Source organism: Lolium perenne, chromosome 7 (genome assembly GCF_019359855.2).
Source record: "Lolium perenne isolate Kyuss_39 chromosome 7, Kyuss_2.0, whole genome shotgun sequence".
Lineage (NCBI taxonomy): Eukaryota > Viridiplantae > Streptophyta > Magnoliopsida > Poales > Poaceae > Lolium > Lolium perenne.
Window position 1 is genome coordinate 40,834,667 of NC_067250.2, and position 24,178 is coordinate 40,858,844.

General features: G+C 46.6%; 1 long non-coding RNA gene across 1 annotated transcript; it reads right to left on the minus strand.

Moving 5' to 3' along the window:
• Positions 1 to 6,825: 6,825 nt before the first annotated feature.
• LOC127316098 (uncharacterized) lies at positions 6,826 to 7,160 on the minus strand. Its single transcript, XR_011749176.1, has 2 exons — positions 6,997 to 7,160; positions 6,826 to 6,898 (listed from the first exon to the last, which is right to left on the minus strand). It is a non-coding gene; the product is annotated as an uncharacterized lncRNA (long non-coding RNA).
• Positions 7,161 to 24,178: the final 17,018 nt, after the last annotated feature.

A 24,178-nucleotide genomic window follows, 5' to 3' on the forward strand; every position in this document is an offset into this window, starting at 1 on the left:
TACATAAGGTTTAGGCTGCTGCCGCCGTCTATGAACACTCGAGAGACATCAAATCCCGCGATAACTGCTGGCTGCGAGAATAAGTCTTGACTGCCCTGGTCGAGGAACTTGCTGCGGATGATCTGCTATGGTGAAGCCAATATCTTGTCCTGACCAATTAAGATACTCAACTGTTGGTGGAGGCATTTTTTCTGCCATAAACACCTGTCGTGAGATTACTTTCTGAGCTCTATTGGACGGCCTCCTTACGAATCATCGACACCGCTCCGTTGGAGTTAGGATCAACATAAGGTGGTGGTGTAGGTGCTGCCGCTATTCTGAGCTGATGCCGATTGTCGTCTGTAATCGCGGGAGGAGGCGGCAAGTGAATCTCGCTTCTGGGTTCCCGAGGATTTCTCTGTGTTGCTCGCGCGTTAGCGTTTTCTGCATACCGCAACATTGCCTGAAAATTTCGACAGTCTTTCTGCAGGTGCCCTGACTGTCTTTTACCATTGCTATCAAGGAAAAAGTGCATCTGACACGGTCCATTCATCATCTCTTCAGGGGACACAAAAGGCCTTGGGAATCTAGACCCGCTATTTTGCCTGTTGCGTGAATCATCCCTGTTATCACCTCGCTGCTCATTGCTTCTCTGATAATCATCTCTGTTGCTTCCTCCTGTGTTTGCCCGAAAGCCTGCCGAAATTTGCCCTGGAGCGTCATAGTTCGGATACTGCCGAGGAAATCGTCGCCTTGGTTGATAGTTTCGACCGCGGTCCTCCTCTGGTGATGACATAGGCATCCCAAATGGGCCTGCCGAAGATAGTACCCAGGGTTTACTGAAGGCCCACTACCCGAAGAATAAGAAGATTCGGGAGCCCAAGATATATCAAGGAAAGTCAAGAGTTGTAATAGGAAGTGTTATTTGTAATCTGGCGGGATGAGTTAGAAACCGTCCCGGACTCTGTAACTTGTACAGCACGAATCCCTCGGCTCCATCTCCTATATAAAGGGGGAGTCGAGGGACGAAGAAAGGATCGAATCATTGTCTACAAACCCTAGTTTTCATAATCGTCGAGTACTTTTCGGCTGAAACCTTCGAGATCTACTTACCCTCTACTTCCAACTAAACCCTAGCCTACAATCCATAGGCATTGACAAGTTGATACCTTGTCAATTGGCGCCGTCGAGTACCCAGGGAACTTGCCGAGCACCACCTAAATTTGGATCCAACAGCAAAACCAATCAGACAACCTTTGCGGCGTTTTTCGGAACCAAACCGCAAAGCCATGCTTTCAGAAATAAATCGACTCGAAGAAGCTGGTTTTATCAGAGAAATATCTACAGAAGCCACATGGGTAGCTAACCCAGTGATGGTGCCGAAGAAAAACACGACAGTCCTTCGCATGTGCGTCGACTTTACGTGTCTCAATAAACATTGTCCTAAGGATCACTTTCCCCTCCCAAGGATCGATCAAATTATCGACTCCACGGCAGGTTGCGAACGTCTTTCCTTCTTGGATGCATACTCTGGTTATAACCAGATCAGATTAAAAGAAGATGATGAAGCCAAGACAGCGTTTATTACACCTTACGGCGTGTTTTGCTACAAAACAATGCCCTTTGGTCTAAAAAATGCGGGAGCAACATATCAGAGGATGATGCAGAAGTGTTTAGCAACACAGATCGGGAAAAACGTGCAAGTATACATCGATGATGTCGTCATAACATCAAAAAAGGGGACAACGTTGATCGAGGATCTCAAAGAAACTTTTGACAACCTCGACAAATTCTGCCTCAAACTGAACCCGACGAAGTGTTCTTTTGGCGTCCCAAGGGGAGAACTTAGGGGTTTCTAGTTTCGGCAAGAGGGATTGAAGCAAATCCCGACAAAATACAAGCCATAGTAACAATGAGAAAGCCAACAAAGTTGAAAGAAATACAGCAGCTAACTGGGCGAGTCGCAGCTTTGAGCAGGTTCGTCGCCAGGTTAGGAGAAAAAGCGTTACCATTTTATGCGCTGATAAAACAAGGAGATAAATTCCGGTGGAACGAAGAGGCCGACGAGCTTTCGAGGATCTGAAGCGAAACATCTCGACACCCCCCATCCTGGTGGCTCCAAAGGAAAAGGAACCTCTCCTACGTATATTGCAGCCACGCCCCAAGTGGTTAGCACGGTATTAGTTGTCGAAAGAGAGGAAGAAGGGAAAATCCATGGAGTGCAGCGGCCGGTATACTTCGTGAGCGAAGTCTTGTCACCTTCAAAACAAAGGTACCCTCGGTACCAAAAGCTAGCATATGGAGTGTTCACGACAGCACGAAAATTGCGCCACTATTTTTCGGCACACCCGATCATAGTGGTCAATGAAGCTCCCTTGTCAAATATCTTGAATAACCCAGAAGCTACGGGTCGTGTCTCCCTTTGGGGAATAGAACTTTCCCTCGGGACATCACGTATGAAAAAGAAAAGCAATAAAGTCGCAAATACTGCCAGACTTCATCGCAGAATGGATGGAGTTGCAAAATACAGGACCTCCAGATTTATCGAGAACTTGGACCATGAACTTTGATGGGTCCAAGAGACTAGAAGGAGCTGGCGCAGGAGTAGTACTCATATCACCCGAAGGCGACAAATTGAAGTACATCCTCCGGATGACGTTCCTTAACGCATCTAACAATGAAGCAGAATATGAGGCCCTCATACACGGGATGAAGATGGCAAAAGCCTGTGGAGCAACTCGATTAAAAATCTTTGGCGACTCACAGTTGGTGGCTCAGCAAGTTATGAACCAATGTGATGCAATCAATGATAGCATGATGGCATACAAGGAGGTGTACAACGAGCTTGAGAAGTTATTCGATGGATGCGAAGTAAATCATATTAGCAGGTTGAGCAACGACGAAGCCGACGTTCTTGCAAACATCGGGTCACGGTGCCTTCCGGTCCCGCCGGGTGTATTACGGGAAGAGATAACGAGAGAGATCCACTAAGCCAACAAAGTCAAAAAAGAAGGAGAAGAAACCCTCGGGGGCTGCCAAGGAAAAGCAAGAGGACGAAGAAGAGGATCAGGACTTGGTCATGGTGATACAGATACCGTGGATGCAGCCGTACATATCATACATCATGAGAAAAGAAATACCCGATGATCCGGTTGAAGCAAGGCGAGTAATTCGACGCTCCAAAGCTTTTACGGTGGTCAAGGGAGAATTGTATAAGCGAAGTATTTCAGGCGTTTTGCAAAGGTGCGTTACACCGAAGAAGGAAGAATAATCTGAAGGATGTACACGAAGGAATATGTGGCCACCATGCAAGTAGTCGAGCTATCGCAGCCAAGGTTTTTCGGGCAGGATTCTTCTGGTTGACAGCAATCGAGGACGCCAAGGACATAGTAAGAACTTGCGACGCATGTCAAAGGTTCGCCGCAAAACCTCACTCTCCAGCAGCAGAGCTAGCACCAATACCATTGTCGTGGCCCTTTGCTCAATGGGGACTTGATATGGTGGGTAAGTTACACAAATCCTGGCCCGGAGGAAAGGAGTACATGCTAGTAGCTGTCGATCAGTTTACACAGTGGATAGAAGCGAAGCCGATAAATTCACCAGATGGAGCATCCATGATAAAATTCGTAAAAGGCCTCGTCTTCAGATTTGGAGTGCCCCACAACATCGTCACGGACAACGGCAGCAACTTCACATCCCATGAATTCAAAGATTATTGCGAAGAGGTGGGTATTAAGCTGAACTTTGCGTCGGTTGCACATCCTCAAACCAATGGGCAAGTCGAGAAAGCCAATGGCATCATCTGCAATGGTATCAAGAAGCGCTTGTTAGGACCACCGGAAAAAGCTCGACATACCTGGCCGAAGAACTACCAAGCGTGTTGTGGAGCATCCGAACAACACCAAACACAGCAACGCAGGAAACTCCGTTTTTCCTGGTTCATGGAGCAGAGGCAGTACTACCAATCGAGATAGAGCACAACTCTCCACGTGTCGCTGAATATGATGAAGAAACGTCGAGAAGAGTGCTAGAAGACGACGTCGACGCACTTGATGAAGCTCGAGATGAAGTATTATCTCGGGTAACCAAATATCAACAGGACTTGAAGAATTACCACAGTCGACGTTTGCGGCCAAGATCTTTTCAGGTGGGAGACCTAGTTCTTCGGCTCACGCAAAAAAGTCATGAAAAACTCGAGTCACCATGGCTTGGCCCTTACATTGTCACGGAAGTAATTGGAGGAGGAGCATACAGAATAAAGGACAAAAAGACAGGGGTGGAGGAGCCAAACCCCTGGAACGTGGCGCAACTTAGGCGTTTTACGCCTAGAGTCAAAATATAGTCTTTGTAAAGCTTCAATGTCTTGAAACGCCCGCGAGTTTTCAGACGCACTCTTTTCCTTTTTCGGGGCACCGAGTGGGGCCGGAAAAGGTTTTTAATGAGGCGGGCTCGCGGTGCTGCAATATAATAAAGATAGTGACAATATAACTTCTCTTCTTTATCGACATGACCAAAGTCTTCGCTCCGACGAATTTCAATATAGTTCATCAACAAAAGGAAAAACTTGCCTTGGTATTCAAATACCTCGTGAGTCAACAAAAATACAAAATAGTACTCAATAAAAAGCTTGGGGGCTCATATTCGCCTTAAATATATAAATGCCTTGGTTCAAAACCTCAAGTATACAAATATAGTAAAGAGTCACCGAAACACTCGGGGGCTAAACAAACAGAGAAATATAATGATTGCTTTACAATATAGTCGTGGATTACAAAGAAAAAATATCTACAAGAAGAAACTAACTAGTCTTGATTCAATATGTCATCAAGAGTAACCCTGTTTTCCTCAGGAGCAGCACCAAGAAAATCGGCATAATGGCCATCGGCAAAAAAGTCGGCATCCATCCGAAGTAGGTCCTCAATCATTTCTTCGGCTATAGGCGTAACCTTCGTGTTAATCCTGTCAACACCAACTCTCCGACGTTTTACTTTTTGGTGAACTTTCTCGACAACCTGGGTAAGGTCAAGCTTCGAGTGGCAGATTTGGAGCATGATAAGAGCAAATCTGGCGCCAGCTACTAGTTGAGCCTTGACAAAATCATGGATACTGCGAGCATCCTTGAACCTTTCCATCAATTCAGGAAGAGTTTTTGGTTGGACGTTCCGAGGAAACATGGAGTTGTAAACCATGGACAAGGTCTTGGTACAGAAGTCAAGGAAATCGCGAGTTTGAGAGGCGCGATCTTGAAATCTGACAATTTGGCGGGTCCTCTGGGGTAGCCCAAAACAACGAACCATGGTCCAGGGAAAGATTAACAAGGAGGGTTGTCCTAGCATTTACCCTCTCTTCCTCGGCAGCAGCATCAACAAAGGCACCTATCAAAACAAAGAAGTGGAAACCTCTAAGAAACAATAGCATGAAGATAAAGAATATCAATGACGAAACAGGCATACCCGACATATCTGCCTTTGGCTTCATTCATTAATTCGAGCATGAAATTTTCTCGAGTAGTTGCCTTTTCAGCCTCGGAAGCAGCAATTTCCTTAGCAGCCACGGCTTCGTGAGCTTGTTGAAGAGCAATTTTTTCGGCTTCAGATGACTTACGAGATTGCTCCATCATCACAAGTGTTTGCTTCTTCGCATATTGAAGTTGTTGCCGAAGTTCATCCAGTTCTTGCGACAAGGTATCGTCGACAGGAGCGGTATCACCAAAAGCTTTCCTCGCGCGGGAAGAAGAAGGCGAAACATTGGAAGGAGCAGAAGATGGAGTATAGTTATCAAATATCAACTGAAAAATAAACAAGACAACATCAAATAACAAGCAAAAATAGAAGTCTTCATTAATCTCTTGGAATAATTACAAGGGCATTACAGTGGAGTTAAGAAAGTACGTGTCGCCAAATGACTACTTTGGCGACAGAAGCAAAAGAAACAGAAAGAAAAACAGAGGCATGCAACTAGACCTCCGGCCTCGAGGAGCTAGGAGTTGAAGCTGGCTTGATCCCCAGATACGCCAAGATCTTCTTCGTGTTGGGCTTGGCCGCCTTGATCAGCGACCTCCATCTTGACTGCTCTATCTGACTGGTGTCGCCAACCTTCATCCAATCAAGCGTCTGTTGGCTGTCAGCAACCAGGGCAACAGTACTCTCGACAGCAACCTTCATATTCTCCTGACGCATCTTCAATCCCAGGTCTTCCGACGAATTGAAAAGCTTGGCAAGGGCAAGGAAAGTCGAAGGTTCCTCTTTCTTCGGGAAGAAGTAGGGGAATAACGCCGACAAACTTGCACTGGCATTGGCCACGCCTTCGCGAATTTCACGCCCATGAAATTCCAGAAGAGAAAGTGCGTCAAGAAGAGGGTCCTTGACGGGATTTTCCAAGTCAAAATCTTGGTCTGTTTGGGCTGCCACATGAGACCGAACATTAGTCGAAAACCAAGAAACAGGACGTACAATAAAACAGAAGGGATGGATGATATTACTTAGCGTACGTCGACTTTGCGACTTCAAGCGCTTGATGATATCTTGCTCACGTGCAGCTTGTGCAGTTTTCTGCTCATTCAAGGCAGATTCAGCATCTGTGAGACTTTTCTGCAACGCTTCAACACTAGCAGCTTTCACCTTGGCTTCATCAGCCTCGGCCTTGGCTTCACTAGCAGCAAGTTCAGCTTTCTTGCGAGCCGCCTCACTTTGCTCGAGTTTTTGAGCAAGTGCGTCGACACGTTCGTTGGCCTCACGAAAGTTTTTACGTCGAGATATGAAAAAGAAAGAAAAGAAAGATCAAAAAATAGCGACAAGCAACAGGAATAGAAAGTCAAAGAAAAATAGCAAGTATAAAAGTCGTTACCTTCGGCTCTGGCGGCATATTCACGGTACCCAACAAATTGGGACCCGATCCGAAGAAGCTCTTTGATCATTGGCTGTTCAAAGGTAAGTACATCAAAAGAAACGTCGGCATGAAAAAGAGAAAAGGTGTGAAAAAACAAAATAAGGAAAATATAGATGCCGACAAACTTACATCATCTAAGAGCAGAGTCGACGAACTGCCCAACTGAGGGGCAGGATCAACAATCTTTTCAACCCGTGCCCTTTTTGGTGAAGGGGCACGGGGGCTCGAAGGAGGAGTAGATGTATCAACATTTTGTTGAGGAGGCGACGATTCCTCCCCTTCAACTGGTTTTTCTGAAATAATTAAAGTATGTGACGTGCTCGTTCGAGCAGCCACATCTAAAGTTGGTGTTTCTTCATCATCACTGTGACAAAATAGTGGCAGCATAAAAAGCAAGGCAAAATAAAATTCTTCAAATAGAAAAGGAAAAGAGCAAGGAACCTACGAGCTGATGATACTCTCGATGTATGGATCATAAGCTGCTTTTCGAGGTAAAGGAGCAGTTTCTTCGGGTTTCGAGGTCCCGGAATCTTCGGCATTGCTCCTTTTCCTTTTGCTCTTCGGAGAAACAGCAGGAGGAGGAGATTGTGCTGATGTTGTACCTTCAGAGGCAGCATCCTTCTCAGTAGATCCCGCAGATTTTCGAGAATCATGCGGGTTCATTAACAAAAGAGGGGGTCTCCTGGTTGTCATCATCGACAACGGCTCTTTCTTCGACCTCTCCATCCTCAGGAAGAGGAGGAAGGGAAGCCATAGTAGGATGATTCTACAAGGAAATAGTGACAAAAGAGAATAAGTGAGATACCACTGCAATAAGATACAAGGAACAGTTCAGAACAAGATAGAAATTCGAGAAGACAAAATACCTCGGGAAGAGGATTAGAAGCACTGTATGGTTCCACTCGACAGGAGGAGGGAATAGGATCCTTCTTGCCTAATCGAGAAATTCTTCGAACCAATTTTTCCAGGTCCTTTACAGAAAGATCACTGGAAACTCTGTTGGCGTCATTTTCACCAGAATACGTCCAAAGGGGATTTTTGCGAGCCTGAAGAGGCTGCACTCTAATCCTAAGGAAGTAGGCAGTAATTTGAACACCAGATAGCTCTTTGCCTCGAGTGTTTTGAAGATGATGGATACGAGCCATGAGCGCCTCTGTCGCCTTTTTCTCTTCTTCAGAAGCTTCGGCATCCCAGGAACGGCGACGCTGAATCCTGGCACTTCCGTCAAAAGGAACTATGTTGTGCTCCACAGAATTGGCGCTTTCTTCGTGAATGTAGAGCCACTTTTTGCGCCATCCTTGGACAGAGTCGGGAAATTTGACGTCGAAATAGTCGACATCGGTACGAACACAGATTACAACGCCACCTATGTTATAAGTGACGTTGTGGGAGCCATTGCGGCGGAGCGAGAAAATTCGTTTCCAAAGAATCCAATTAGGAGTGATTCCAAGGAAGCACTCGCAAAGCGTGATGAAAATAGAAATGTGAAGGATGGAATTGGGAGTCAACTGGTGTAGTTGAATCCCATAAACGAAAAGAAGGCCGCGGAGGAAATCATGGATTGGGGTCGAAAGGCCGCGGATTAGATGATCAACAAAACTAACCCGGTACTCCATTGGAGGCTTGGGGTAGCTTTCTTCGCTGGGGAAGCGGATGGCGTCCTCCTTCTTCATGAGGCCAAGCCTCTTCAGCATGTTGGTGTCTTGGTTGGAGATTTTGGATCTCTCCCACTCAAGATCCTCGACAGCCATCTTGGATTCCGGAGTCTTGTGGCGAGTGAGTCGCGTGCGCGGTGGCATCAACGGCAATGGGCGAGTAAGGTCTGTGAGTGCGGAAGCTTGGAGAGATTCGGGCGCGGGAGAAGTTTTGCGAAGGGGAACAGATGAGCGGCGCAAGCGAGGGATGAACGGAGGTTGAAGAAAGGTTTATATAAGAATCGGGTGAAGCAGGCGTGCCGTTGGATGGAGAAATCGTGTGGTGAGAATAGATCTTCTAGAAACAAGGGTAAAAAGGTATTTTTACTGAGATAGGCGTTACCGTACGTGCGCCAGAAAAAGCGGAGGACGTGTGTCCCCCACTTGCACGACGTGTCAACGTGGTGGAAGCAATGGACCTGAGGACAGAAAATTCACGACTACTTGTCAAGGATGAAGTAAATTTGATTAAGTGAAGAATGTCGACAAGGAAGTATTCAGAGATTGGCGACAGGATGAAATATTCAATACTTCGAGAGCCTTTGATCAAATACAAGTTTTTGCCCAAATGCTCGGGGGCTACTCCGACAAAAAGTAAAATTTCGAGTATGACAATATAGAAAATGTTGAGCCTACAACCAAGCACAAGTTCTTGGCTGTAGCCTCGGGGGCTACTCCCATCGGGAGCGCTGTTCGCGCACCCGAGAAATATAAAAATAAAGAGAGAGAAGAAGAAGAAGAGGAAAGAGTTCATATTGCGAAATAATGACAAAATAGCGACAAGGTGGAATAAAATGTTGAGCCTACAACCAAGCACAAGTTCTTGGCTGTAGCCTCGGGGGCTACTCCCATCGGGAACGCTGTTCGCGTGCCCGATGAAATTAACAAAGGAAAAATAGAAGAGCAAGAGAGTATATTTCGAGTTATAATTAACTCTACATATACTCCCATCGGGAGAACAATATAAGTCATATTTGACTCAATAAAATGTGCCATTCCAACAGCCGGAAAAGCACTCGACAATATATTCTCAGAACGCCAAAGTTGCGATCAATTTCTGAATGCCGCAAATTTGCGAAGGTAAGACCCCAGAATCCATTCTGCTGGGCGTGGCATCGCCAAAGACTGCGCTCTGCTACTTTTATCCGTATCAACAGATACGAAGAAAAATCCTAACGGACGCGTTAGGTACCCGATAGATTTGACTGGGACTCGACAGAATGGTAAGACCTTAAGCGGCACCTGTCGAAGTTTACACCAGTATCCCGAGATCATGTCCAGGGACGTGATTTTGAAGTAGGTTTTTGCGGATTGCCACTAGAGCAGTTAACTAGTACCTGATCCGTCAGATGAACTAGCCCCAATTACCAATATCCCTGTACAATATAGAATTTTATGAGAAGAAATATAGAAAGTTAAGGCTTTCGGGTAAAAATAAACAGTGGAGATTTTCCCTGACTTTACAATTCAAGCAAAATCTCGGGGGCTACTGACATAGGCATCCCAAATGGGCCTGCCGAATATAGTACCCGGGGTTTATTGAAGGCCCACTACCCGAAGAATAAGAAGATTCGGGAGCCCAAGATGCGTTTAAGGAAGAAATAGAGTTGTAATAGGAAGTGTTACTTGTAATCTGGCGGGATGAGTTAGAAACCGTCCCGAACTCTGTAAACTTGTACAACACGAATCCTTCGACTCCACCTCCTATATAAAGGGGGAGTCGAGGGACGAAGAATCAACCGAATCATTGTCTGCAAACCCTAGTTTTCACAATCGTCGAGTACTTTTCGGCTGAAACCTTCGAGATCTACTTACCCTCTACTTCTAACTAAACCCTAGCCTACAATCCATAGGCATTGACAAGTTAATCCCTTGTCAGCGCCGTCTGTGGGGACTAGAGGCGTAAGGATCTGATCTCGATGGCACGCTCAAGATCTTCGACATCGTCAACCGCAAGCAACACAATGGATCGAGGTAAACAGATCGCTGCTGGTCTTGTCGATTTTGTTCCTCACCCACCCTCCCGTTTGGATGCATATGCGTATCTGGCGGAGCCCATGGAGATAACGTTCGGAAGGTTTCACTTTCGCGTCGACAAGGAAGGATCGTATCGTGTCGAGGTTCCGATTTCGTCGGGATCGTCGAAGGTCGATACCGATTTTTCAAGCTATGCGTCGTCAACCGAGTCAGGAGAAGAAGAAACCTCGGCGACACGTTACGTCAGCACCAGAACAAGAGAGAAACTCGCCAAGATCTTCAACGACATGTCGTTTGAGTCATCTGCGGACTCATATATAAGCGATGGCTCAAGCGATGTCGACAGTTACGACTTCATCGACAAATCTATCACAGTGGGCAAAGTCTTCATCAATCTCAACGATGATGTCACCAAACCCAACGTAGATCCGAGTACAAAGTATCATCAGATTTACGCCATTGAAGATCAAGAGGAGACATCTGAGGCTTTTCGACGATGCGGGAAATCCATACGTCGATCCCTCCAATCTGCGACAAGGCCTGGGCAACAAATACGTCGGGCCAGAGCCGCGAGATAGAGTTCAACTTTCACAAGCAGCGTGGGACAGAGCCGCGAGAGCTATGAACGGCACAGAACCAATGGCTACCACAGCCACACCAGAAGAATTGCAAGCATATCAATATAGGCTCGCACGAGCTGCGAGGGAATTGGAAAAACAGACAGCTGAGTTGAACAGGAGAAAGGAAGCGACACGCATCCGGCGGGAGAAGGGCAGATCTGAGTCGACAATCTAGAACTTCGGGTGATAGCCACAGGGAGGCTCGGAACAGAGGAAGATCAAGGTTACAACACATACCCGAAGCAGAAAGAGAGCACTTGGTTCAAAACCTCGACATGTCCTTTATGTCGATAGACACAAGAGGAAACATTATCCCTAAGACACCAGAAGCTGGGTATATGGCGACACAAGCTTTTATCCTCGCGTCTAAACCACCTCCAGGTGATCCAAGGGAAACACTATACAATATGGCGATAGCAGGAGTTGGAGCTATGGGGACAGCGTTCGTTACAACGCCTCCCGAAGGAACAGCAAGGCAAAATAGTCCACGACCTGCAGCAGCAACGGCGGCAGCCCCTGAAGGACCAAGGGGAGCATGAGATACGGCAGCACAAGCAAGAGTCGACAGAGCACGACAAAGCAGAAGGGATCATCGGCAATCTCCGGAGCTTAACGACGAAGATATGTGCGGCTTGCCATGCTTCACGAGGAGAGTCCGAAAAACTCGAGTCCCCTCAGGATTCAAGCTACCCGATAATTTCAAAAAGTTCGACGGCTTTCAAGATCCAGAGGATTGGCTAGTCGACTATCTGGAGACAGTGAAGCTCACGGGAGGAACCAGGGCAACAGCCATGCAAAGCATTCAGGTGCATCTGAGTGGAGCCGCACGATCGTGGATAAAGAAACTCACTCCAGGATCTATCGACAGCTGGGAAAGTTTCGAGGACGTGTTCGTCAAGAACTTCAGATCCACGTGCAAAAAACCCGCGTCGTTAGAGGAATTGAGAGCATGTCGACAAAAGCCAGATGAGCCAACGAGAAAGTACATCCAAAGGTGGAATATCATCAAAAACTCGGCAGAAAATATATCTGACGAGAGAGCGATAGATGCGTTTGTAGCAGGAGTCAGGCGTGGAGATTTTGTCAAGGATTTGGGAAGGACCAATCCAAAGACAGTATCCGCGTTAATGGAGATAGCAAATAAATGGGCAGATGGAGAAGACGCTGTCCACAACAAACGGCACAGGTCGCCAGAGGAGGACCGTGGTCGAAACTATCAACCGAGGCGAAGATTTCCTCGGCAGTACCAGAACTATGACGCTCCAGGACAAATTTCGGCAGGTTTTCGGACAAATACAGGAGGAAGCAACAGAGATGATTACCAGAGAAGCAATGAACAGCGAGGTGATAACAGGGATGATTCACGCAGCAGGCAAAATAGCGGGCCTAGGTTCCCGAGACCCTTCGTGTCCCCTGAAGAGATGATGAATGGACCGTGCCAGATGCACTTTTTCCTCGACAGCAACGGTAAAAGACAGTCAGGGCACTTGCAGAAAGACTGTCGAAATTTTCAGGCAATGTTGCGGTATGCAGAAAACGCTAACGCGCGGGCAGCACAGAGAAATCCTCGAGAACCCAGAAGCGAGATTCACTTGCCGCCTCCTCCCGCGATCACAGACGACAATCGGCATCAGCTCAGAATAGCGGCAGCACCTGCACCACCACCTTATGTTGATCCTAACTCCAATGGAGCAGTGTCGATGATTCAGAAGGGAAGGCCGTCCAATAGAGCTCAGAAAGTAATCTCACGACAGGTGTTTATGGCAGAGAAAATGCCTCCACCAACAGTTGAGTACCTTAATTGGTCAGGACAAGATATCGGCTTCACAATAGCAGATCATCCGCAGCAAGTTCCTCGACCAGGGTAGTCAGCACTTATTCTGCCAGCAGTTATCGCGGGATTTGATGTCTCTCGAGTGTTCATAGACGGCGGCAGCAGCTTGAACCTTATATATGCAGATACATTGAGGAAGATGAACATATCCTTAGCAAACTTGAAACCAACAGACACAAGGTTCCACGGCATCACACCGGAGAAACCAAGTTATCCATTGGGAAAGATCAATCTCGACGTTCAGTTTGGGACCCGAGAAAATTATAGAATCGAGAGGCTCGAATTTGAATTCGTGGATTTTCCGTCGCAGTACCACGCTCTGTTGGGACGACCAGCATATGCTAGATTTATGGCGGTGCCACACTATACATACCTGTTGTGGAGGTTGCCTGGGCCAAAGGGACCAATCACAGTCAAAGGAAGCTTTGCCTTAGCCGATAAATGCGACAAGGATTTTCACCGGCTGTCAGAAACTTTCGGGATGCAAGCTGAGTACTTGGCGTCAAAAAGCATGACGGATTACGACGTACTACCAGACATTGGAAGGCCAAACAAAGAATCAACTTTCAGTACCGAGAAAAATTCAAAAGAGGTGCAGATTCACCCGACAGACCCGAAAAAGACGACATCTATCGCAAACGACATGGATATCGCATAGGAAAGCGCGCTCGTCGAGTTCCTCCGTGAGCACTGGAAAATCTTCGCATGGTGTCCAGCTGACATGCCAGGAGTACCCAGGGAACTTGCCGAGCACCACCTAAACTTGGATCCACTAGCGAGACCAATCAAACAACCTTTGCGGCGTTTTTCGGAACCAAACCGCAAAGCCATCTTTATCGAGAAATCAATCGACTACAAGAAGCTGGTTTTATCAAAGAGATATTCACAGAAGCCACATGGGTAGCAAATCCTGTGCTGGTGCCGAAGAAAAACACTAAGGTCCTTCGCATGTGCGTCGACTTTACGTGTCTCAATAAACATTGTCCAAAGGATCACTTTCCCCTCCCGAGGATCGATCAAATTATCGACTCCACGGCTGGATGTGAACGTCTTTCCTTCCTGGATGCATATTCTGGTTATAACCAGATCAGATTGAAAGAAGAAGATGAAGTAAAGACCGCATTTATTACACCTTACGGCGTGTTTTGCTACAGAACAATGCCCTTTGGTTTAAAAAATGCGGGAGCAACATATCAGAGGATGATGCAGAAGTGTTTGGCGACACAGATCGGGAAGAACGTGCAAGTGTACATTGATGATGTCATCATAACATCAAAAAAGGGGGCAACGCTGATCGAGGATCTCAAAGAAACTTTTGATAACCTCGACAAATTCTGCCTGAAGCTGAACCCGACGAAGTGTTCCTTTGGCGTCCCAGCAGGAGAACTTCTGGGGTTTCTAGTCTCAGCAAGAGGGATTGAAGCAAATCCCGACAAAATACAAGCTATCATAACAATGAGGAAGCCAACAAAGTTGAAGGAGATACAACCGCTAACTGGGCGAGTCGCAGCTTTGAGCAGATTCGTCGCTAGGCTGGGTGAAAAAGCGTTACCATTTTACGCTTTGATAAAGCAAGGAGATAAATTCCAGTGGAACGAAGAAGCCGACAGAGCTTTCGAGGATTTGAAGCGCACAATCTCGACACCACCAATTTTGGTGGCGCCAAAAGAAAGGGAACCTCTCCTGCTGTATGTCGCAGCCACGCCCCAAGTGGTGAGCACGGTGCTAGTTGTTGAAAGGGAAGAAGAAGGAAAACTCCACGGCGTACAGAGGCCAGTATACTTCGTTAGCGAAGTTTTATCGCCCTCAAAACAAAGGTATCCTCAGTACCAAAAGATAGCATATGGAGTGTTCGCGACAGCACGAAAATTGCGCCACTATTTTTCGGCACATCCGATCATAGTGGTCAATGAAGCTCCCTTGTCAAATATACTGAACAACCCAGAAGCTACGGGTCGTGTCTCCCTTTGGGGAATAGAACTTTCCCCTCGGGACATCACGTATGAAAAAAGAAAAGCAATCAAGTCGCAAATACTGCCGGACTTCATTGCAGAGTGGATGGAGTTGCAAAATACAGGACCTCCAGATTTGTCGAGAACCTGGACCATGAACTTTGACGGGTCCAAAAGACTGGAAGGAGCTGGCGCAGGAGTAGTACTCATATCACCTGAAGGCGACAAGTTAAAGTACATCCTTCGGATGACGTTCCCTAACGCATCTAACAATGAAGCAGAATATGAGGCTCTCATACACGGGATGAAGATGGCGAAAGCCTGCGGTGCAACTCGACTAAAAATCTTTGGCGACTCACAGTTGGTGGCTCAGCAAGTTATGAACCAATGTGACGCAGTCAATGATAGCATGATGGCGTACAAGGAGGTGTACAACGAGCTCGAGAAGTTGTTCGATGGATGCGAAGTAAATCATATTAGCAGATTGAGCAACGACGAAGCCGACGTTCTTGCAAACATTGGGTCGCAATGCCTTGCAGTCCCGCCAGGTGTATTCTGGGAAGAGATAACAGAGAGGTCCATCAAATCAACAAAATCAAAAAAGAAGGAGAAGAAACCCTCGGGGGCTACCAAGGAAAAGCAAGAGGAAGAAGAAGAAGATCAGGACCTGGTCATGGTGATACAGATACCGTGGATGCAGCCGTACATATCATACATCCTCAGGAAAGAAATACCCGATGATCCAGTTGAGGCAAGACGAGTAATTCGACGCTCCAAAGCTTTCACGGTGGTCAAAGGAGAATTGTATAAGCGAAGTATTTCAGGCGTCTTGCAAAGGTGTGTCACACCCGAAGAAGGAAGAATAATTCTGAAGGACGTACACGAAGGAATATGTGGCCACCACGCGAGTAGTCGAGCTATTGCAGCCAAGGTCTTTCGGGCAGGATTTTACTGGTTGACAGCAATCGAGGACGCCAAGGACATAGTAAGAACTTGCGACGCGTGTCAAAGGTTTGCCGCAAAACCTCACTCTCCAGCAGCAGAGCTAGCACCAATACCATTGTCATGGCCCTTTGCTCAATGGGGACTTGATATGGTGGGCAAGTTACACAAATCCTGGCCAGGAGGAAAGGAGTATATGCTAGTAGCTGTCGACAAATTTACAAAGTGGATAGAAGCGAAGCCGATAAATTCACCAGACGGAGCATCCGCAGTAAAATTTATAAAAGGCCTCGTCTTCAGATTTGGAGTGCCCCACAGCATCGTCACAGACAACGGCAGTAACTTCACATCCCACGAATTCAAAGATTATTGCGAAGAGGTGGGCATCAAGTTGCACTTTGCGTCAGTTGCACATCCTCAAACCAATGGGCAAGTCGAGAAAGCCAATGGCATCATCTGCAATGGCATCAAGAAACGCTTGTTAGGACCCTTTGGAAAAAGCTCGGCATACCTGGCCAGAAGAACTACCAAGTGTGTTGTGGAGCATCCGAACAACACCAAACACAGCAACACAGGAAACGCCGTTTTTCTTAGTTCATGGAGCAGAAGCAGTACTACCAATCGAGATAGAGCACAACTCTCCACGTGTCGTCGAATATGACGAAGAAGTGTCGAGAAAAGCGCTAGAAGACGACGTGGACGCACTTGATGAAGCCCGAGACGAAGTATTGTCTCGGGTAACCAAATACCAACAGGACTTGAAGAATTACCACAGTCGACGTTTGCGGCCAAGATCTTTTCAGGTGGGAGACCTAGTTCTTCGGCTCACGCAAAAAAGTCATGAAAAACTCGAGTCACCATGGCTTGGCCCTTACATTGTCACGGAAGTAATCGGAGGAGGAGCATACAGGATAAAGGACAAGAAGACAGGGGTGGAGGAGCCAAACCCCTGGAACGTGGCGCAACTCAGGCGGTTCTACGCCTAGAGTCGAAATATAGTCCTTGTAAAACTTCAATATATTGAAACGCCCGCGAGTTTTCAGACGCACTCTTTTCCTTTTTCGGGGCACCGAGTGGGGCCGGAGAAGGTTTTTAATGAGGCGGGCTCGCGGTGCTGCAATATAATAAAGATAGTGTCAATATACCTTTCTCTTTATCGACATGTTCAAAGTTTTCGCTCCGACGAATTTCAATATAGTCCATCAAAAAAGAAAAAACCTTGCCTTGGTATTAAAATACCTCGTGAGTCAGTAAAAATACAAAATAGTACTAAATAAAGAAGCTCGGGGACTCATATTCGCCATAAATATATAAATGCCTTGGTTCAAAACCTCGCAAATATATAAATACAGTAAAGAGTCACCGAAACACTCGGGGGCTAGACGAACAGAGAAGTATAATGATTGCTTTACAATATAGTCATGGATTACAAAGAAGAAGTATCTACAAGAGGAAAATAACTAGTCTTGATTCAATATGTCATCAAGAGTGACTCTGTTTTCTTCAGGAGCAGCACCAAGAAAATCGGCATAATGGCCATCGGCAAAAAAGTCGGCGTCCATCCGAAGAAGGTCCTCAATCATTTCTTCGGCTATAGGCGTAACCTTCGTGTTAATCCTGTCAACACCAACTCTTCGACGTTGTACCTTTTGATGAACTTTTACGACAACTTGGGTAAGGTCAAGATTTGAGTGGCAGATACGGAGCATGATAAGAGCAAATCTGGCGCCAGCTACCAGTTGAGCTTTGACAAAATCATGGATACTGCGAGCATCCTTGAATCTTTCCATCAATTCAGGGAGAGTTTTTGGTTGGACGTTCCGAGGAAACATGGAGTTGTAAACCATGGACAAGGTCTTGGTACAGAAGTCAAGGAAATCGCGAGTTTGAGAGGTGCGATCTTGGAATCTGACAATTTGTCGGGTCCTCTGCGGGGTAGCCCAAAACAAAGAACCATGGTCCGGGGAAAGGTTAACAAGGAGGTTCGTCCTAGCATTTACCCTCTCTTCCTCGGCAGCGACATCGATAAAGGAACCTATCAAAACAACGAAGGGGAAACCTTTAAGAGACATAGCATGAGGATGAAAGATATCGGAGGATGAAGCAAGCATACCCGACATATCTGCACTGGCTTCATTCATTAATTCGAGCATGAAATTCTCTCGAGTGGTTGCCTTTTCAGCCTCGGAAGCAGCAATTTCCTTAGCAGCCACGGCCTCGCGAGCTTGCTGAAGAGCAACTTTTTCGGCTTCAGATGACTTACGAGATTGTTCCATCATCACAAGTGTTTGCTTCTTCGCATACTGAAGCTGCTGTCGAAGCTCATCCAGTTCTTGCGACAAGGTATCGTCGACAGGTGCAGTATCAGCAAAAGTTCTCCTCGCGCGAGAAGAAGAAGGCGAAACATCGGAAGGAGCGGAAGATGGAGTATAGTTATCAAATATCAACTGAAATTTAAACAAGACAACATCAAACAACAAGCAAAGATAGAGTTTTCATTGATCTCTCGGAATAATTACAAAGGCATTACAGTGGAGCTAAGGAAGTACGTGTCGCCAAATGGCTACTTTGGCGACAAGAGCAAAAGAAACATAGAAAGAAAAATAAAGAGGCATGCAACTAGACCTCCGGCCTTGATGAGCTAGGAGTCGACGGCAGCTTGATCCCGAGATAGGCCAAGATCTTCTTCGTGTTGGGCTTGGCTGCCTTAATCAACGACCTCCATCTTGATTGCTCTATCTGCTCGGTGTCGCCAACTTTCATCCAGTCAATAGTCTCATTGTCAGCAACCAACGCGACAGTGTTCTCAACGGCAACCTTCATATTCTCTTGGCGCATCTTCAGTCCAAGGTCTTCCGGTGTATTGAACATCTTGGCAAGGTTGAGGAAAGTCGCAGGCTCCTCTTTCTTCGGGAAGAAGTAGGGGAACAATGCCGACAACACTGCGCTAGCATTCGACACACCTTCACGAATCTCGGATCCATGAAGCTCAGAGATAGGAAAGTGCGTCAAGGACAGGGTCATTGACAGGATTCGTCGAGATCAAAATCCTGGTTTGTTTGGGCTGTCAAGGAAACAAAGCATTAGTGAAAAGACAAGAAACAACGATTCTCATAAAAATAGGAGGGATCGGCAAAATTGCGAAAGTGCGGCGACTACGAGTTTTCGAGCGCTTGAGGATTCCTTCTTCACGAGAAGCTTGCGCAGCTTTGTGCTCATCCAAGGCAGCTGTAGCATCCTCAAGTTTTTCTGCAGTTCCTCGACACCAGCAGCTTTCGCCTTGGCTTCATCAGCTTCGGCCTTGGCTTTGCTAGCAGCGAGTTCGGCTTTCCTGCGAGCCGCCTCACTTTGCTCAAGTTTTCGAGCAAGTGCGTTGGCGCGTTCGTTGGCCTCTGCAAGTTTCTCTATCGAGATATGGAAAAGAGAGAGAAGAAAGATCAAAATCGCGAAAAGCAACAGGAGTAAAAAATCAAGGAAAAACAGCAAGTATAAAAGTCGTTACCTTCGACTCTATTAGCATATTCACGGTATCCAATAAATTGGGAACCGATGCGGAGAAGATCTTTGATCATAGGCTGTTCAAGGTGAACACAGCAAGAGAAACATCGGCATGAAAAAGAGAAAAGGTGTGAAAAAACAGAATAAGGAAAATATAGATGTCGACAAGCTTACATCATCTAAGAGCAGAGTCGACGAACTGCCCAACTGAGGGGCAGGTTCAACAATCTTTTCAACCCTTGTCCTTTTTGGTGAAGGAGCAAGGGGGCTTGATGGTGGAGTAGTGGTGACGACGTTTTGTTGAGGAGGCGAGTTTTCTTCTCCTTCAACTAGCGTGTCTGAAGCAAGTACAGTACGTGACGTGCTTGTCCGAGGAGCCACGTCAGTAGTTGGTACTTCTTCCTCGTCATCACTGTTGATCAAAAAATCGGCAGCATAAAAAGCAAGACAAGATAAATATTTCGAGTAAAAAAAAAAAAAAAAAAAAAAAAGGGAGAAATAAAGACGACTTACGAGCTGACGAGGGATTCAACATAAGGATCGTAAGCTGCCTTCGGATGAGAAGGAACAACTTCTTCAGCCTTAGAAGTGCCGGAATCCTCGGCATCAGTCCTTTTCCTTTTGTTCCTTGGAGAAACAGCAGGAGGAAGGGATTGCGTCGATTCACTGGCTTCAGACTCAACTTCTTTTTCGTGAGAAGCCGCAGATTTGTGAGAACCCGCGACTTCACTTTCAGGAATAGAAGAACCTTGAGTATCTTAGGCAATGATGGCCTGTTCTTCGACTTCTCCATCCTCAGGAAGAGGAGGAAGGGAAGCCATAGTAGGATGGTTCTGCAAGAAAATAGCGACAAAAGAAAATTAGCGAGATACCAATACAATGAGATGCAAGGAAAAGTTTGGAGCAAGACAGAAACTCGAGAAGACAAAATACCTCGGGAAGAGGATTGGAAGCACTGTATGGTTCTACTCGACAAGAGGAGGGAATAGGATCCTTCTTGGCTAGTCGAGAAACTCTTCGAACCAATTTCTCCAAGTCCTTTACAGAAAGATCGTTGGAGATTCTGTTGGCGTCGTTTTTGCTGCAGTACGTCCAAAGGGGATTTTTGCGAGCACGAAGAGGCTGCACTCTAATCCTAAGGAAGTAGGCGGTGATTTGAACACCGAGACAGCTCTTTGCCTCGAGTGTTTTGAAGCTGATGAATACGAGACATGAGTGCCTCTGTCGCCTTTTTCTCTTCCTCGAAGCTTCGGCATCCCAGGAGCGGCGGCGCTGAATTCTGGCATTTCCGTCGAAAGGAACTATGTTGTGTTCAACGGAGTTGGCGCTTTCTTCGTGAATGTAGAGCCACTTTTTGCGCCATCCTTGGACAGAATCAGGAAATTTGACGTCGAAATAATCGACATCAGTACGAACACAGATAACAACGCCACCTATGTTATAAGTGACGTTGTGGGAGCCATTGCGGCGGAGGCAGAAAATGCGTTTCCACAGAGCCCAATTGGGAGGGATTCCGAGGAAGCATTCGCAAAGTGTGATGAAAATAGATATGTGAAGGATGGAGTTGGGGGTCAACTGGTGCAGTTGAATCCCATAAACAAAAAGAAGGCCGCGGAGAAAATCGTGAATTGGGGTCGAAAGACCACGGATAAGGTGATCAACAAAACTAACCCGGTACTCCATTGGAGGCTTGGGGTAGCTTTCTTCGCTGGGAAAGCGGATGGCGTCTTCCTTCTTCATGAGGCCAAGCCTCTTCAGCGTGTTGATGTCCTGGTTGGAGATTTTAGATCTCTCCCACTCAAGATCCTCGGCGGCCATCTTGGATTCCGAGATGCGTGGCGAGTGAGTCGCGTGCGCGGTGGCATTAACGGCAATGGGCAGAGCAATGCTCGTGAGTGCGGATGATCAGAGAGAGTTAGGCGCAGGGGAAGCTTTTGCGAAGAGGAACAGATGAGCGGCGCAAGCGAGGGGATGAACGGAGGTTGAAGAAAGGTTTATATAAGAATCGGGTGAAGCAGTGCGCCGTTGGATGAAGAAATCGTGTGGTGAAAAAAGATCTCCTAGATACAAGGGTAAAAAGGTATTTTTACTGAGATAGGCGTTACCGTACGTGCGCCAGAAAAAGCGGAGGACGTGTGTCCCCCACTTGCACGACGTGTCAACGTGGTGGAAGCAATGGACCCACAGGGCAGAAAAATCACGACTATTCAACAGGGATGAAGTAAATTTGGTTAAGGGAAGCATGTCGACAAGGAAAATAAAAGAAGATTGGTGACAGGGAGAATTATTAAATACTTCGGGAGCCTTTGATCAAATACAAGTTTTTGCCCAAATGCTCGGGGGCTACTTCGACAAAAAGTAAAATTTTGAGTATGGCAATATAGAAATTGCGGGAGCCTACAACCAAGCACAAGTCCTTGGCTGTAGCCTCGGGGGCTACTCCCATCGGGAGCGCTGTTCGCGCACCCGAGAGATAAAAAATAGAAGAGAGAGATCATATTGGGAAATAATGACAATATAGCGACAAGGTGGACTAAAATGTCGAGCCTACAACCAAGCACAAGTTCTTGGTTGTAGCCTCGGGGGCTACTCCCATCGGGAACGCTGTTCGCGTGCCCGATGAAATTAACAAAGGAAAAATAGAAAAGCAAGAGAGTATATTTCGAGTTATAATTAACTCTACATATACTCCCATCAGGAGAACAATATAAGTCAAAATTGACTCGATAAAATGTGCCATTCCAACAGCCGGAAAAGCACTCGACAATATATTCTCAGAACGCCGAAGTTGCGATCAATTTCTGAATGCCGCAAATTTGCGAAGGTAAGACCCCAGATCCGTTCTGCTGGGCGTGGCATCGCCAAAGACTGCGCTCTGCTACCTTTATCCGTATCAACAGATACGAAGAAAAATCCTAACGGACGCGTTAGGTACCCGATAAATTTGACTGGGACTCGACAGAATGGTAAGACCTTAAGCGGCACCTGTCGAAGTTTACACCAGTATCCCGAGATCATGTCCAGGGACGTGATCTTGAAGTAGGTTTTTGCGGATTGCCACTAGAGCAGTTAACTAGTACCTGATCCGTCAGATGAACTAGCCCCAACTACCATTATCCCTGTACAATATAGAATTTTATGTGAAGAAATATAAAAAAGTTGAAGCTTTCGAATAAAAATAAACAGGGGAGATTTTCCCTGATTCTACGATTCAAGCAAAATCTCGGGGGCTACTGACATAGGCATCCCAAATGGGCCTGCCGAAGATAGTACCCGGGGTTTACTGAAGGCCCACTACCCGAAGAATAAGAAGATTCGGGAGCCCAAGATATATCAAGGAAAGTCAAGAGTTGTAATAGGAAGTGTTATTTGTAATCTGGCGGGATGAGTTAGAAACCGTCCCGGACTCTATAACTTGTACAGCACGAATCCCTCGGCTCCACCTCCTATATAAAGGGGGAGTCGAGGGACGAAGAAAGGATCGAATCATTGTCTACAAACCCTAGTTTTCATAATCGTCGAGTACTTTTCGGCTGAAACCTTCGAGATCTACTTACCCTCTACTTCCAACTAAACCCTAGCCTACAATCCATAGGCATTGACAAGTTGATACCTTGTCAGGTGACCTGTGCCGTTTGTTGTGGACAGCATCTTCTCCATCTTCCCATCTGTTTGCTATCTCCATTAACGCGGATACTGTCTTTGGATTGGTCCTTCCCAAGTCCTCGACAAAATCTCCACGCCTAATTCCTGCGACAAACGCATCTATTGCTCTCTCGTCAGATATATTTTCTGCCGAGTTTTTGATGATATTCCACCTTTGGATATACTTTCTCATTGGCTCGTCTGGCTTTTGTCGACATGCTCTCAACTCCTCTAACGACACAGGTTTTTTGCACGTGGATCTGAAGTTCTTGACGAACACATCTTCGAAACTTTCCCAGCTGTCGATGGATCCTGGAGTGAGTTTCTTTATCCAAGATCGTGCGGCTCCACTCAAATGCACCTGGATGCTTTGCATAGCTGTTGCCCTGGTTCCTCCTGTGAGCTTCACCGTCTCCAGATAGTCGACTAGCCAATCCTCTGGATCTTGAAGGCCGTCGAACTTTTTGAAATTATCGGGTAACTTGAATCCTGAGGGGACTCGAGTTTTTCGGACTCTCCTCGTGAAGCATGGTAAGCCGCACATATCTTCGTCGTTAAGCTCTGGAGATTGCCGATGATCCCTTCTGCTTTGCCGTGCTCTGTCGACCCTTGCTTGTGCTGCTGTGTCTCTTGCTCCACTTGGTCCTTCGAGTGCTGCCATTGTTCTTGCTGCAGGTCGTGGACTATTTTGCCTTGCCGCTCCTTCGGGAGGCGTTGATACAAACGCTGTCCCCATAGCTCCAACTCCTGCTACCGCCATATTGTACAATGTTTCCCTTGGATCACCTGGAGGTGGTTTAGATGCAAGGATAAAAGCATGTGTCGCCATATACCCAGCTTCTGGTGTCTTAGGGATGATGTTTCCTCTTGTATCTATCGACATGAAGGACATGTCGAGGTTTTGGACCAAGTGTTCTCTTTACGCCGGGTATGTGTTGCAGCCTTGATCTTGCTCTGTTCCGCGCCTCCTGTGGCTATCACCCGAAGTTCTAGATTTTCGACTTTGATCTGACCTTCTCCTGCTGGATGCACGAAGCTGCCTCCTTTCTCTGTTCAATTCAATTGTCTGTTTTTCCAATTCCACGGCAGCTCGTGCGAGCCTATATTGATATGCTTGTAATTCCTCCGGTGTGGCCGTGGTAGCCATTG